Below are 16,829 nucleotides of genomic sequence, written 5' to 3' on the forward strand. Positions count from 1 at the left end.
GGTGGGACATATGTGAACTCCAATGTGCAAAATAGACGATGGAGTCCCTGGAATGAAGTCCAGGGCTGGCTCACAGGGATTCCGCTACAAGAAACGTACATTTTTATAATATCCTTCACATCCAAACGACGTCCTTACGTTCGTCACAGTCAGTGAAGTACCTTTGAAGAGCAGCCATTGTTGTAGAGTAGATATCACAGCAATCACCGTGCACACTGCAGGTTTCCACCAATAGCAATGCGATATTGATCCAATTGTCTGTTTTTCGTGTTGTTTCAGGTGAATATTTTGGAGAGCTCCCCTGCTATTTTTCCAACGCTCTCCTTGGATTATTTACCCAAGGTGGACCTTGGATTAACATAGAAGAGAAAATGCTAGAAAAACTCAGTCGGCCCAACAGCATCTGTGCAGAGACAGAAACAGAATTAACTGTTTTGAGTCTGTATTAATGTTCTTTGGAACTGAAGGGAGGTAGAAATGTGGGTTTTATGGTGTTGAAGGGGGGGGTGGAGGTGTATGGACGAAAGAAAGGCCTGGAATAGGTTAAAGGGCAATTGATCAAAGATGACATAGAACAAAAAAGAAAGGGGGTGGGAATGGGTGTAGTCAGGGGACAAAGCATTGATCCACAGCTGCTCATAGCAGATTAAACATGAAGTACTAACTGAATGAAAAAGACAGACTGGCTCTTGGCAAAATAAAAGAAGCAAAATGGAGGCAGAGTTTGTGATATGAACAAGGAGCTGTTCATATCACTGGGGCTGTTTAGCACAGGGCTAAATAGCTGGCTTTTAAAGCAGACCAAGGCAGGCCAGCAGCGTGGGTTCAATTCCCGTAACAGCCTCCCTGAACAGGCGCCGGAATGTGGTGACTAGGGGCTTTTCACAGTAACTTCATTGAAGCCTACTTGTGACAATAAGCGATTTTCAATTTCATTTCAGGAGCTGAATGGGTCACTGAGTCTGAAATTATTAAACAGGAAGAAGGTTGTAAAGAGGCTGAGCTGAAGACGAGGCATTGTTCCTGAAGCTTCATTCAACATCTCACCTGAAAGATGCCCCATCGTCGGAGTGTCAGCCGTGGTTTCTGAAGCCTCGAGAGTGGCAGAGACCTTCTGAGCAATTGGGGGAGTAACAACTGACTGAGATCACTCTTGATTCACTTGACTGATTCCCGGGATGACAAGATTATCAAATGAGAAAAGGTTGGAGAGGCGGGGCCTTTTCATTGGAGTTTTGAAAATTGAGATGTGGTCTGATTGGCGGGAACTAGGGGGGGAGGCACAGTTTTAAAACAACAGGAGTCCCATTTAAGACAGAAATGAGGCAAAATGTTCCTTTCAGAGGGCTAAGAGTTTGTGGAATTCTGCTCCCCGGTGAGAGTTGGAGGAAGGGCCAGTGAATATTTTTAAGGTTGAATTAGGGCAGCACGGTGGCACAGTGGTTAGCACAGTTGCCTCACAGCTCCAGGGTCCCAGGTTCGAGTCCCGGCTTGGGTCACTGTCCGTGCGGAGTCTGCACATCCTCCCCGTGTCTGCGTGGGTTTCCTCCGGGTGCTCCGGTTTCCTCCCACAGTCCAAAGACGTGCAGGTTAGGTGGATTGGCCATGATAAATTGCCCTTAGTGTCCAAAAATGGTTACTGGGTTACAGGGTTAGGGTGGAGACGTGGGCTTGGGTAGGGTGCTCTTTCCAAGGCCCGGTGCAGACTCGCTGGGCCGAATGGCCTCCTTCTGCATTGTAAATTCTATGATTCTATGAATTAGTTAGACTCTTGACTGACAAGTGTGTCAAAGGGTCCAATGGGTAATGTGAGGCCACAATCAGATAAACTATGAATGGCGGTGCAAGCTTAAAGGGCTGAATGGCCACACCCGCTCCTTATTTGTGTTTTCATATTCTTTAATTCCTTCTATTACAGGATATAGACGGGCTGGACAGACGGAGAGAACAGCGGCAAATGGAATTTAACCCTGAAAATTGTGAGGTGGTGTATTTTGGGATGACTGACAAGACAAGGGAATACAGGGTGTTCGGAGATACAGATGATCAGAGGGACCTTGGGGAGCATGTCCATAGATCCTGAAGGCAGCAGGACAGGTAGATAAGGAGGTTCAGAAGCGGATGGGATTATTGCCTTAATTAAGCGAGGAACAGAATATCAGGGCAAGGAGGTTATGGTGGAGCTGTATAAAATGCTCATTCAGCCACAGCTGGAGTACTGTGTGCTGTTCTGGTCGCCATAGGGTGTGATTGCACTGGAGAGGGTGCGGAGGAGATTCACCAGGATGCTGCCTGGGCTGCAGCGTTTCAGCTGTGAAGGGAGACTGGTTAGGCTGGGGTTGATTCCCCTGGAGCAGGGAAGGCTGAGGGGGAGCTAATGGAGGTGTACAAGATTATGAGGGACATGGACAGGGTGGAAGGGAAGGAACTTTTCCCCTTGGTGGAGAGGTCAATGACCAGGGGGCAGAGATTTAAGGTGAGGGGCAGGAGGTTTCGAGGGGGTGTGAGGAAAAACCTTTTCCCCAGACGGGGGTGGGAGTCTGGAACTCGCTGCCTGAAAGGGGGGTGGAGGCAGAGAGCCTCAGAACATTGAAACAGTATTTAGATGAGCACGGGAAACACCATAGCACCCAAGGCTACGGGCCACGTACTGGAAAATGGGATTAGAATAGAGATGTTTACAGCACGGAAACAGGCCCTTCGGCCCAGCTTGTCCATGCTGCCCAGTTTCTATCACTAAGCTAGTCCCACTTGCCCATTTTTGGCCCATGTCCCTCTACACCCACCCTGCCCATGTAACTGTCTAACTGCTTTTCAAAAGACAAAATTGTACCTGACTCTACTACTGCCTCTGGCAGCTCGTTCCAGACACTCACCACCCTCTGTGTGAAACAATTGTCCCCCTCTCACCTTAAACCTGTGCCCTCTAGTTTTAGACACCCCTATGTTTGGGAAAAGATGTTGACTATCTACCTTATCTGTGCCGCTCATTATTTTATAGACCTCTATAAGATCACCGCTAAGCCTCCTACGCTCCAGGGAAAAAAGTCCCAGCCTATCCTTTTAACTCAGACCATCAAGTCCTAGTAGCATCCTCGTAAATCTCTTCTGCACTCTTTCTAGTTTAATAATATTCTTTCTAGAATAGGGGGCGGGATTCTCTGACCCCCCGCCGGGTCGGAGAATCGCCGGGGGCTGGCGTGAATCCCGCCCCCGCCGGTTGCCGAATTCTCCGGCACCGGATATTCGGCGGGGGCGGGAATCGCGCCGCGCCGGTTGGCGGGCCCCCTCCCCGGCGATTCTCCGGCCCGCGATGGCCCGAAGTCCCGCTGCTGGAATGCCTGTCCCGCCGGCGTAGATTAAACCACCTCTCTTACCGGCAGGACAAGGCGGCGCGGGCGGGCTCCGGGGTCCTGGGGGGGGCGCGGGGTGATCTGGCCCGGGGGGGTGCCCCCACGGTGGCCTGGCCCGCGATCGAGGCCTACCGATCCGCGGGCCGGCCTGTGCCGTGAGGGCACTCTTTTCCTTCCGCCTTCACCACGGTCTCCACCATGGCGGAGCCGGATGAGACCCCCTCCACTGCGCATACGCGGGGATCCCGTGAGCGTCCGCTAACGCTCCCGCGCCGCCCGGCAGTCATTTCCACGCCAGCTGGCGGGGCACCAAAGGCCTTTCCCGCCAGCTGGCGGGGCGGAAATCAGTCCGGCGCGGGCCTAGCCCCTCAAGGTGAGGGGCTAGGCCCCTCAAGATGCGGAGAATTCCGCACCTTTGGGACGGCGCGATGCTGGACTGATTTGCGCCGGTCGGCGGACATCGCGCCGATTGCGGACAATCCCGCCCAGGGTGACCAGAACTGAACACAGTTCTGTGTGGTCGTACCAATGTCTGGTACAACTTCAACAAGACGTCCCAACTCCTGTATTCAATATTCTGACCAATAAAACCTAGCATGCCGAATGCCTTCTTCACCACCCTGTCCACCTGCGACTCCACCTTCAAGGAGCTATAAACCTGTACCCCTAGATCTCTTTGTTCTGTAACTCTCCCCAACTCCCTACCATTAACTGAGTAGGTCCTGGCCTGATTCAATCTACCAAAATGCATCACCTCACATTTATCCAAATTAAACTCCATCTGCCATTCATCGGCCCACTGGCCCAATTGGTCACGGTCCCGTTGCAATCCGAGATAACCTTCACTATCCACCATCTACAAACTTACTAACCATGCCTCCTACATTCTCATCCAAATCATTAATATATATCACAAATAACAGTGGACCCAGCACCGATCCCCGAGGCACACCGCTGGTCACAGGCCTCCAGTTTGAAAAACAACCCTCCACAACCTCCCTTTGGCTTCGGTCACCAGGCCATTTCTGTATCCACTTGGCTACCTCACCCTGGATTCCGTGAGATTTAACCTTTTGCAACAACCTACCATGCAATACCTTGTCAAAGGCCTTGCTAAAGTCCATGTAGACAACGTAGACTGCACTGCCCTCATCTATATTCTTGGTTACCCCTTCAAAAAAACGTAATCATATTCGTGAGACATGGGGCTGGATTCTCTGATTTTGAGGCCATGCCAGCATGGGAACTGTGGGGTTTTACGACACCAGAATCAGCACCGAACCCTCACCGATCCTGTGACCAGCGATGGGCGAGCAGCCGCGGCTCCCACGACATCAATGGCTGGAGAAAGGCCGGGCAAGGCAGCAACCCTCAGCGGCCATGCTGTAAAACATGGCGCCGGCTGTGCGTGGACCCGACCTGCCAAATACTGTCCCCCTGGCCACCCCCCACCAGTCGCCCCAACCTTTGCAGAAGCGCCCCCAGCCAGCAGCAGGCTCCCCCGCGACTGTGATGGCGCTGGACACAGTCCACAGCCGCCATGCTGCGTTCCCGACAGCTGAGAGCACATGTCCCCCCTCACGGCCAGGAACTCGGCCCATCGAGGGCGGAACATCGTGGGAGGGCCTTCCGATGACGCGCCAACGCCGTGCGGCACTCAACGCCGCCATTTCGGAGGGGGCGGAGAATAAAAAAACGGTGCCGCCCCCGATTTGGGAATTAGAAGGGATTCTCCGCACAATCGCCGATTACGGTATTGGAGTCGGGCAAAGGAGAATCCCACCCATGACTTTGCGCTCACAAAGCCTTGCTGAGTGTCCTTGATTAGTCCTCGCCTCTCCAAATTCCTGTCTCTCAGAATACCTTCCAACAACTTCTTAAACAAGGGCACAATATTTGCTACCCTCCAATCTTCAGGCACCTCACCTGTGGCTGCCGCCTATTCAAATATCTGCTAGGGGACCCGCAATTTTCTCCCAAGCCTCCCACAATGTCCTGGGATAATTTCATCAGGTCCAGGGGTTTATCTACCTCGATGCGCTTTAAGACTTCCAGCACCTCCTTTTCTGTAATATGTACACTCCTCGTCATCACTATTTATTTCCCCAAGTTTCCTAACATTCATGGCTTTCTCAACAGTAAATACCGATGAGAAATATTCATTTAGGATCTCGCCCATCTCTTGTGGATCCGCACATAGATGGCCTTGTGGATCATTGAGAGGCCCTACTCTCTGCCTAGTCACTCTTTTGCTCTTTATGTATTTGTGGAAGCTCTTTGGATTCTCCTTTGCCTCATCTGCCAAAACAATCTCATGTCCCCTTTTTGCCCTCCTGATTTCTCTCTTAATTCCATTCCAACAACCTCTATATTCTTCAAGGGATCCACTTGATCCCAGCTGCCTATGCATACCATATGCTGCCTTCTTCTTTTTGACCAGGGTCTCGATATCCCGAGTCATCCAGAGTTCCCTACTTCTACCAGCCTTACCCTTCACTCTGAGAGGAATGTGCTTATCCTGAACCCTAGTTAACACCCTTTTGAAAGCCTCCCACTTACCAGCTGTCCCCTTGCCTATAAACCGACTTCCCCCAATCAACTGTTGAAAGTTCCTGTCTAATAGCCTCAAAATTGGCCTTGCCCCAATTTAGAATTTTAACTTTTGGGCCAGAACTATCATTCTCCATAGCTATCTTAAAACTAATGGAATTATGGTCACTGGTCCCAAAGTGATCCCTCACTAACACTTCGATCACCTGCCCTTCCTTATTCCCCAAGAGGTGGTCAAGTTTTGCCCCTCTCTGGTCGGGCCATCCACATACTGAATGAGGAATTCCTCCTGAATACAGTCGACACATTTCTTTCCATCCAAACCCCTAATGCGATGCCTGTCCCAGTTAATGTTGGGAAAGTTAAAATCCCCAACTATCATCACCCTATTTTTCTTGCAGCTATCACGAATCTCCTTACATATTTGCTCCTCAATTTCCCGCTGACTATTTGGGGACCTGTAGTACAGACCCATCGAAGTGATCTCCCCTTCTTATTTTTCAGTTTTTTGAAAAATAATCTTTATTGTCACGTGATAGAAAGGATGTGAGCACATTGGCGAGAGAGTGCAGAATAATAATAATAATTAGTGTCACAAGTAGGCTTACATTAACACTGCAATGAAGCTACTGTGAAAATCCCCTAGTCGCCACACTCCGGCGCCTGTTCGGGTCACAGAGGGAGAATTCAGAACGTCCAATTCACGTAACAGCACGTCTTTCGGGACTTGTGGGAGGAAACCGGAGCACCCGGAGGAATCCCACGCAGACACGGGGAGAACGTGCAGACTCCGCACAGACAGTGACCCAAGCCGGGAATCGAACCTGGGACCCTGGGGCTGTGAAGCAACAGTGCTAACCACTGTGCTATGTTCTACCCATATATACTCAGTGGGCGAACCCTGAGATATATCCTCTCTCTGTACTGCCGTGATATTCTCCCCAATCAAAAATGCAACCCCCCCCCCCCCCCACCTTGTCTATCTTTCCTATAGCATCTGTACCCCGGAACATTGAGCTGCCAGTCTTGCCCCACCCTTAGCCATGTTTCAGTGTCATGTGAGAGTACCTTTAAGAAATGAGTGTTTATAAAAAATATCTGTAGTGGATGTTTATCAGCAATGTCAGACTGTGGGTGGAGCTGGGCTGTCTGTCTGCTTTTATTTTCGCTTTGGGCTTGCAGCTACAGGGTGTGTTTAGTTTGGTTTTAGATTTGGAGATACTGCAGTCACAGCAAGATGTGTGTGAATCTCTGCAAACTAAAGAATGTCCATTTGGTGATTTCAACGTGGTAACTGTTCTCAGTAGTGAAGTTAAACCTGATGTCTTTCTGTAAAAAGGGTTCTTTTTATCTTATGGATTTTGCAAGGGAAGATTAAGAGTTACTTATAGAGTACTGTATTCTTTGGGGGATTTATTGGTGTTGATAGTTGTTAAGATGTTTACTGGGGGTTTATAAAGTACTGTAAGTCTCTGTTACATCACACCTGAAAGCCAGGCCCGTGTGCTCCCCATAACCACAATGTATTCAAAGTTGTGGGTCAGGTGAACTCCATGATACACTTTGGGGATCTCTAAACCCTGGCCCATAACATCAGTAATAGCTATAATATCCCAATCGCATCTACCCAACCATGCCCAGAGTTCATCTGCCTTGCCCGTCAGGCCTCCTGTACTGAAATAAATGCAGTTTAATGTGGAGTTCCCTTGCTCTCGGCCCTGCTTTCTCAGACCATCTGTCTGGTTGTGTTTTGTACACTCTCCCTGTGTTTTATTTCTCTCAGCCGTACTGGACCCATTCACTGAGTTCTCCACAGTCTCTGTACTGTGGCCTTTTTTTATTTTCAACTTTGGTTTCTCTGCCTTTAATTTTTTCCTTTACTGCCTTTTGCTTCTGTCCCCACCTTACTTTCCTCCCAACAAAGAACAAAGAAAAGTACAGCACGGGAACGGGCCCTTCGGCCCTCCAAGCCTGTGCCGACCATGTTGCCCGTCTAAACTACAATCTTCTACACTTCCTGGGTCCGTATCCTTCTATTCCCATCCTATTCATATATTTGTCAAGATGCCCCTTAAATGTCCCTATCGTCCCTGCTTCCACTACCTCCTCCGGTAGCGAGTTCCAGGCACCCACTACCCTCTGCGTAAAAAACTTGCCTCGTACATCCCCTCTAAACCTTGCCCCTCTCACCTTAAACCTATGCCCCCTAGTAATTGACCCCTCTACCCTGGGGAAAAGCCTCTGACTAACCACTCTGTCTGTGCCCCTCATAATTTTGTAGACCTCTATCAGGTCGCCCCTCAACCTCCGTCGTTCCAGTGAGAACCAACCGGGTTTATTCAACCTCTCATCATAGCTAATGCCCTCCATACCAGGCAACATTCTGGTAAATCTCTTCTGCACCCTCTCTAAAGCCTCCACATCCTTCTGGTAGTGTGGCGACCAGAATTGAACACTATACTCCAAGTGTGGCCTAACTAAGGTTCTATACAGCTGCAAAATGACTTGCCAATTCTTATACTCAATGCCCCGGCCAATGAAGGCCAGCATACCTTATGTCTTCTTGACTACTTTCTCCACCTGTGTTGCCCCTTTCTGTGACCTGTGGACCTGTACACCTAGATCTCTCTGACTGTCAATAGTCTTGAGGGTTCTACCATTCACTGTATATTCCATACCTGCATTAGACCTTCCAAAATGCATTACCTCACATTTGTCCGGATTAAACTCCATCCGCCATCTCTCCGCCCAAGTCTCCAAACGACTTCCTGCATCGGTTCCCATCCCCCTGCCACATTAGTTTAAACCCTCCCCAACAGCACTAGCGAACACTCCCCCTAGGACATTGGAGTAGGCAGGGATGGTGGCACTGACACGATGGGCTGGAGGACCTCTTTCTGCGCTATTGGACTCTGATGGACCATCGTTTATTCACCATCTCTAACTGCCCTAGATTTTGTGTCTCGCTCGGCCATGTCAGAGGGCAGTTGCTGTGGGTCTGGAGTCACATGTAGGCCAGACCGGGTAAGGATGGCAGATTTTCCTCCCTAAAGGGGCATTAGTGAACCAGATGTAATTATAGAGACTAGCTTTATATTTTAATTTAATTTAATTTAATTTAATCTGAATTGAAATTTTACCAGCTGCCGTGGTGGGATTTGAACCCTTTTCCACAGAGCAATGGCCTGGGCCTCTGGATTCCTAGTCCAGTCACATCACCACTATGCCCCCGTCTATCTGTGTGACCATTCTGATGAAGGGCCCACATATCTCATTTCCTCTTCACTGATAAACATGGGCAGCACGGCGAGCAGGCAAACAGCAGTTTAGAAACATGGATACAACAGACAGGAACATGTTTCAATCCAAAACCTTTGTATTTCGCAAGAGGGGGAAGGAGGCGCCAGAGCAAGTGTTTCGTTTAAAAAAAATCCAGGTATAAAAACCAGAGAGGGGACAGCAGCCAGCTGAGCCTGCCAACCCTCAGTCAAAACAACATCAGAATAGCACCAAAATAAAAAATCATTAATTCAAACCTGCCGAACAAGCCCCGCCCCTTTAAACAATACAATCAGAAATTTTACAGTAAACTAGAAAGTGGGGCAGTTATGGCAACAAGTGGGCTTCCCCTCCCCCACCCCCAAGGCCCATGTGGTATGCTGGGGGGCAGATGGTCAGACACATGTTAGTATGTTTCTCCCCACTGCCCCTCACTGGAAGCTCAGCTTCCCGCTGCTCCCGCAAACACTGTGCCCAGGATCCATTGATTCCTCCTCAGGTCTTCACTTGGTCAATATTCCCCTCTGCCGTACCCCGGATTCTATTCATCGGCGTCTTTATGCTGTGAACACTCAGTGAGGAACAGGCTGCACGAACCCAGCTCACCGCCCAACACTCCCAATCCAGCAATTCTCATTGTCCCACAGCCTGGATAAATCCTCCCCCCACCCAATGGGGGAGCTGGGGAGGAGGCTGGTGTGGGCTGTTCCCCAGGGGAAAGGCTGCAAGCAGCTCGGGAGCAGCAAGTGGTCACAGGGCTGGAGAGTCCAGTTCTTTTTTTTTAATAGAAATGTAGAGTGCCCAATTCTTTTTTTTTTCCCAATTAGGGGGCAATTTAGCATGGCCAATCCACATCTTTGTGTTGTGGGGGTGAGACCCACGCAGACACAGGGGGAATGTGCAAACTCCACACAGATAGTGACCCGGAGCCGGGATCAAACTTGCATCCGCAGCACCGTGAGGCAGCAGTGCTAACCACCGTGCCACCTTGGAGAGTCCAGTTCAACCTGAGCTTACAAATAACAACATTCCCAACACATCCCACCTGTACCCCACAAAACACAAAATTACTTCATCGATCCAATAGAACCAGCTGTCTGAAAACAACTCATAAGAACAGAGTGAGATGTCCTGTTGACACGGACCTTACTAATAATAACACTTGTCTGGTCTACATCATGTTCACAATTAGTCAATGGCACGTATACCATTCACGTGGGCGTGTACATGACTGTAATACTCGTAACAGTGGCACGGCTTGTGAATATTATGGGATACTGAGAATATTATGGGGCAAATTGCTCAGTGTGACCCTGTTCCTAGACTCAAACCTATTCAGGAGAGTTTGACCTTTGACTTGACTTTGGGTCAGAGGGCAATGTCGGGCAAGTGTGGGGTAGGGGTTTCCACTCTGGTCAGAGGTTAGGATAATACCACGCTGACCTTTCACACCCACTTCCCATTAGTGTTAATGCTGAAGGAAAAAAATAAAAATAAAAATTTCATCCTGATTACATCAGGAAAAGATCCAAACACGGTACAGACTGTTTAACAGCAGACATCCGCATTAAACATAGCACAGAGCGCAAATACATATTTACACAATTATACATTTTAACTGTCCAGGAACATGTCTGCACTTTTCCTGAATTATGTAGTGGTATCCCAAAGGATTGCGCCAAAACCTTCCCGCCTTTCCTGGAATCTCAGACATTGTGTTCAGCGAAACACAGCCTTGGGACTGCACTGAATGGATCGGTTTTCACGGTCTCTCGCAAAAGCATTCCTGTGAAAATACAGAGAAAAGCAGGTTAGGGTCACTTCTGTCCTCCTCAGCGGACACGCTGTTGCCTCCAAACCAGAAAGTCCTGATATTGAGCAAAACCCCAGATATTTGACACTCACGATTCAGTTCTAAGAGACCGTTGCATTATCAGAGGGTCAGTACTGAGGGAGTGCTGCACTGTCAGAGGGTCAGTACTGAGGGAGTGCTGCACTGTCAGAGGGTCAGTACTGAGGGAGTGCCGCACTGTCAGAGGGTCAGTACTGAGGGAGTGCTGCACTGTCAGAGGGTCAGTACTGAGGGAGTGCTGCACTGTCAGAGGGACAGTACTGAGGGAGTGCTGCACTGTCAGAGGGTCAGTACTGAGGGAGTGCCGCACTGTCAGAGGGTCAGTACTGAGGGAGTGCTGCACTGTCAGAGGGTCAGTACTGAGGGAGTGCCGCATTATCAGAGGGTCAGTACTGAGGGAGTGCTGCACTGTCAGAGGGTCAGTACTGAGGGAGTGCTGCACTGTCAGAGGGTCAGTAATGAGGGAGTGCCGCACTGTCAGAGGGTCAGTACTGAGGGAGTGCTGCACTGTCAGAGGGTCAGTACTGAGGGAGTGCCGCACTGTCAGAGGGACAGTACTGAGGGAGTGCTGCACTGTCAGAGGGTCAGTACTGAGGGAGTGCCGCACTGTCAGAGGGTCAGTACTGAGGGAGTGCCGCACTGTCAGAGGGTCAGTACTGAGGGAGTGCCGCACTGTCAGAGGGTCAGTACTGAGGGAATGCCGCACTGTCAGAGGGTCAGTACTGAGGGAGTGCCGCACTGTCAGAGGGTCAGTACTGAGGGAGTGCCGCACTGTCAGAGGGTCAGTGCTGAGGGAGTGCCGCACTGTCAGAGGGTCAGTACTGAGGGAGTGCTGCACTGTCAGAGGGTCAGTACTGAGGGAGTGCTACACTGTCAGAGGGTCAGTACTGAGGGAGTGCTGCACTGTCAGAGGGTCAGTGCTGAGGGAGTGCTGCACTGTCAGAGGGTCAGTGCTGAGGGAGTGCCGCACTGTCAGAGGGTCAGTACTGAGGGAGTGCCGCACTGTCAGAGGGTCAGTACTGAGGGAGTGCTGCACTGTCAGAGGGTCAGTACTGAGGGAGTGCTGCACTGTCAGAGGGTCAGTGCTGAGGGAGTGCCGCACTGTCAGAGGGTCAGTACTGAGGGAGTGCCGCACTGTCAGAGGGTCAGTACTGAGGGAGTGCCGCACTGTCAGAGGGTCAGTACTGAGGGAGTGCCGCACTGTCAGAGGGTCAGTACTGAGGGAGTGCCGCACTGTCAGAGGGTCAGTACTGAGGGAGTGCCGCACTGTCAGAGGGTCAGTACTGAGGGAGTGCCGCACTGTCAGAGGGTCAGTACTGAGGGAGTGCCGCACTGTCAGAGGGTCAGTACTGAGGGAGTGCTGCACTGTCAGAGGGTCAGTGCTGAGGGAGTGCTGCACTGTCAGAGGGTCAGTACTGAGGGAGTGCTGCACTGTCAGAGGGTCAGTACTGAGGCAGTCCTGCACAGTCAGAGGGTCAGTACTGAGGGAGTGCTGCACTGTCAGAGGGTCAGTACTGAGGGAGTGCTGCACTGTCAGAGAGTCAGTACTGAGGGAGTGCCGCACTGTCAGAGGGTCAGTGCTGAGGGAGTGCTGCACTGTCAGAGGGTCAGTACTGAGGGAGTGCTGCACTGTCAGAGAGTCAGTACTGAGGGAGTGCCGCACTGTCAGAGGGTCAGTGCTGAGGGAGTGCTGCACTGTCAGAGGGTCAGTACTGAGGGAGTGCTGCACTGTCAGAGGGTCAGTACTGAGGCAGTCCTGCACAGTCAGAGGGTCAGTACTGAGGGAGTGCTGCACTGTCAGAGGGTCAGTACTGAGGGAGTGCTGCACTGTCAGAGAGTCAGTACTGAGGGAGTGCCGCACTGTCAGAGGGTCAGTGCTGAGGGAGTGCTGCACTGTCAGAGGGTCAGTACTGAGGGAGTGCTGCATGTCAGAGGGTCAGTACTGAGGGAGTGCTGCACTGTCAGAGGGTCAGTACTGAGGGAGTGCCGCACTGTCAGAGGGTCAGTACTGAGGGAGTGCCGCACTGTCAGTGGGGCAGTACTGAGGGAGTGCCGCACTGTCAGAGGGTTTTTGCTTATTTCCGCTTTCTCCCCATAATCCTCGCTGACAATATAATCTAAAAAAAAAACTATCCCTTTCTTCAATTAAATCAGTGACTTGGCCTCCACAGCCTTCTGTGCCGGAGAACTCCGTAGCTTCAGCACCCTCTGGCTGAAGACAATTTGTTTCACCTCAATCCCTAATGGTCTCCCCCTTCTTAAACTTTCAAATCCAGATTTTGTCTGTATTGAATTCAGATTTCACCCAGTGCTGTAGTTGTGATTTGGGGTTGATTATTTATCCAGTGTCAATTCACTGCACCAACAGCTCTGCGACCGACACCTGAGGGACTGCAGCAGTTCAGAAAGGCAGCCCCTCACCACCTTCCCCAACCATGCCCACACCCCCAGCACAAACAAATGAAAAGGAGCTGGAATTGTGTTCTTTAAAGTAGAAAAGATTCAGAGTGGACTTGAAAGGATTGTTCAAAATCTTTCAGAGTTTTGACAGAATATACACAAAGAAACTATTTCCAGTGTCACGAAGTACCAGAACCATAAGGCCGTAAGGTATAGGAGCAGAATTAGGCCACTCGGCCCATCGAGTCTGCTCCGCCACTCAATCATGGCTGGTATTTTCTCATCCCCATTCTCCTGCCTTCTCCCCATAACCCCGATCCCCTTATTAATCAAGAACCTATCTATCTCTGTCTTAAAGACACTCAGTGATTTGGCCTCCACAGCCTTCTGCGGCAAACAGTTCCACAGATTCACCACCCTCTGGCTGAAGAAATTCCTCATCTCTGTTTTAAAGGATCGTCCCTTTAGTCTGAGATTGTGTCCTCTGCTTCTAGTTTCTCCTACAAGTGGAAACGTCCTCTCCACACCCACTCTATCCAGGCCTCGCAGTATTGTGCAAGGTCCAATGACTATTTTTGCCTCTCTCTTACCTTTTATATATTATATATATATGGAAAAAATCTCTTCCTCCCTTCCTTTATTTACTAGCTAGCTTGCACTCATACTTCATCTTCTCCCCCCTTATTGCTTTTTCTAGTTGTCCTCTTCTCGCTTTTAAAGGCTTCCCAATCCTCTGGTTTCCCACTAATTCTCGCCACTTTGTATGCTTTTTCTTTAGCCTTTATGCTGTCCTTGACATCCCTCATCAGCCATGGATGCCTTGTCCTCCCCTTAGCATGTTTCCTCCTCCTTGGGATGAATTTCTGTTGTGCCTCCCGAATAACCCCCAAACACTCCTGCCATTGCTGTTCCACTGTCTTCCCTGCTAGGCTCCTTCTCCAATCAACTCTGGCCAGCTCCTCCCTCATGTCTTTGCAGTTACCCTTATTTAATTGTAATACTGTTACATCTGTTTGCAGCTTCTCCCTCTCAAACTGCAGGGTAAATTCTATCATATTGTGGTCACTGCTCCTCAGGGTTCCTTCACCTTTAGTTCCCTAATCAAGTCTGCCTCATTACACATCACCAAATCCAGAATTGCCTGTTCCCTAGGAGGCTCTGTCACAAGCTGCTCCAAAAACCCATCTCTTAGACATTCCACAAATTCCTTTTCTTGGGATCCACTACCACCCTGATTTTCCCAGTCCACCTGCATATTGAAGTCCCCCATGATTATTGTAATATTGCCTTTTTTACAGCCTTTTCTATCTCCTGATTTATTTTCTGCCCCACATCCTGACTATTGCTGGGGGCCTGTACATAACTCCCATCAGGGTCTTTTTACCTTTGCAATTCCTCAACTCTACCCACAGAGATTCTATGCCTTCTGATCTTATATCACTGCTTGCTATCGATTTAAATTCATTCCTTACTAACAATGCAACTCCGCCCCCTTTTACCATCTGCCTGTCCTTTCGATAGGACATATTGATGCGTGCAACAGGGCAAGGTTTAGAATTTGGGGAAGGGTAAATATGATGTTGTCAGACAAGAATTGAAGTGCATAAGTTGGGAACATAGGATGTCAGGGAAGGACACAAGTGAAATGTGGAACTTGGGAACAGGTACTACGTGTCCTTGATATGTATGTCCCTGTCAGGCAGGGAGGAGATGGTCGAGTGAGGGAACTATGGTTGACAAGAGAGGTTGAATGTCTTGTTAAGAGGAAGAAGGAGACTTATGTGAGGCTGAGGAAACAAGGTTCAGACAGGGCATTGGAGGGATACAAGATAGCCAGGAGGGAACTGAAGAAAGGGATTAGGAGAGCTTAGAGAGGGCATGAAAAATCTTTGGCGGGTGGGATCAAGGAAAACCCCAAGGCCTTTTACACATATGTGAGAAATATGAGAATGACTAGAGCGAGGGTAGGTCCGATCAAGGACAGTAGCGGGAGATTGTGTATTGAGTCTGAAGAGATAGGAGAGGTCTTGAACGAGTACTTTTCTTCTGTATTTACAAATGAGAGGGGCGATATTGTTGGAGAGGACAGTGTGAAACAGACTGGTAAGCTTGAGGAAATACTTGTTAGGAAGGAAGATGTGTTGGGCATTTTGAAAAACTTGAGGATAGACAAGTCCCCCGGGCCTGACAGGATATATCCAAGGATTCTATGGGAAGCAAGAGATGAAATTGCAGAGCCGTTGGCAATGATCTTTTCGTCCTCACTGTCAACAGGGGTGGCACCAGGGGATTGGAGAGTGGCAAATGTCATGCCCCTGTTCAAAAAAGGGACTAGGGATAACCCTGGGAATTACAGGCCAGTTAGTCTTACTTCGGTGGTAGGCAAGGTAATGGAAAGGGTACTGAAGGATAGGATTTCTGAGCATCTGGAAAGACACTGCTTGATTAGGGATAGTCAGCATGGATTTGTGAGGGGTATGTCTTGCCTTACAAGTCTTATTGAATTCTTTGAGGAGGTGACCAAGCATGTGGATGAAGGTAAAGCAGTGGATGTAGTGTACATGGATTTTAGTAAGGCATTTGATAAAGTTCCCCATGGTAGGCTTATGCAGAAAGTAAGGAGGCATGGGATATTGGGAAATTTGGCCAGTTGGATAATGAACTGGCTAACCGATAGAAGTCAGAGAGTGGTGGTGGATGGCAAATATTCAGCCTGGATCCCAGTTACCAGTGGCGTACCGCAGGGATCAGTTCTGGGTCCTCTGCTGTTTGTGATTTTCATTAATGACTTGGATGAGGGGGTTGAAGGATGGGTCAGTAAATTTGCAGACGATACGAAGATTGGTGGAGTTGTGGATAGTGAAGAGGGCTGTTGTCGGCTGCAAAGAGACATAGATAGGATGCAGAGCTGGGCTGAGAAGTGGCAGATGGAGTTTAACCCTGAAAAGTGTGAGTTTGTCCATTTTGGAAGGACAAATATGAATGCGGAATACAAGGTTAACGGTAGAGTTCTTGGCAATGTGGAGGAGCAGAGAGATCTTGGGGTCTACGTTCATACATCTTTGAAAGTTGCCACTCAAGTGGATAGAGCTCTGAAGAAGGCCTATGGTGTGCTCGCGTTCATTAACAGAGGGATTGAATTTAAGAGCCGTGAGGTGATGATGCAGCTGTACAAAACCTTGGTAAGGCCACATTTGGAGTACTGTGTACAGTTCTGGTCGCCTCATTTTAGGAAGGATGTGGAAGCTTTGGAAAAGGTGCAAAGGAGATTTACCAGGATGTTGCCTGGAATGGAGAGTAGGTCTTACGAGGAAAGGTTGAGGGTGCTAGGCCTTTTCTCATTATAACGGAGAAGGATGAGGGGCGACTTGATGGGTTTATAAGATGATCAGGGG

General features: G+C 49.5%; 1 protein-coding gene across 1 annotated transcript in view; it reads right to left on the reverse strand.

Annotated features, from left to right (window-relative positions):
• Positions 1-9,261: 9,261 nt before the first annotated feature.
• Positions 9,262-16,829, reverse strand: part of ankrd50l (ankyrin repeat domain 50-like) — a 213,948-nt gene continuing 206,380 nt past the window's right edge. The window contains exon 5 of the mRNA XM_072477553.1: positions 9,262-10,968. The gene's annotated coding sequence lies outside the window, so the exon portion shown is untranslated. The remainder of the gene's footprint in view (positions 10,969-16,829) is intronic.

The sequence above is a fragment of the Scyliorhinus torazame genome, chromosome 15 (genome assembly GCF_047496885.1).
Source record: "Scyliorhinus torazame isolate Kashiwa2021f chromosome 15, sScyTor2.1, whole genome shotgun sequence".
NCBI classification, from domain to species: Eukaryota; Metazoa; Chordata; class Chondrichthyes; order Carcharhiniformes; family Scyliorhinidae; genus Scyliorhinus; species Scyliorhinus torazame.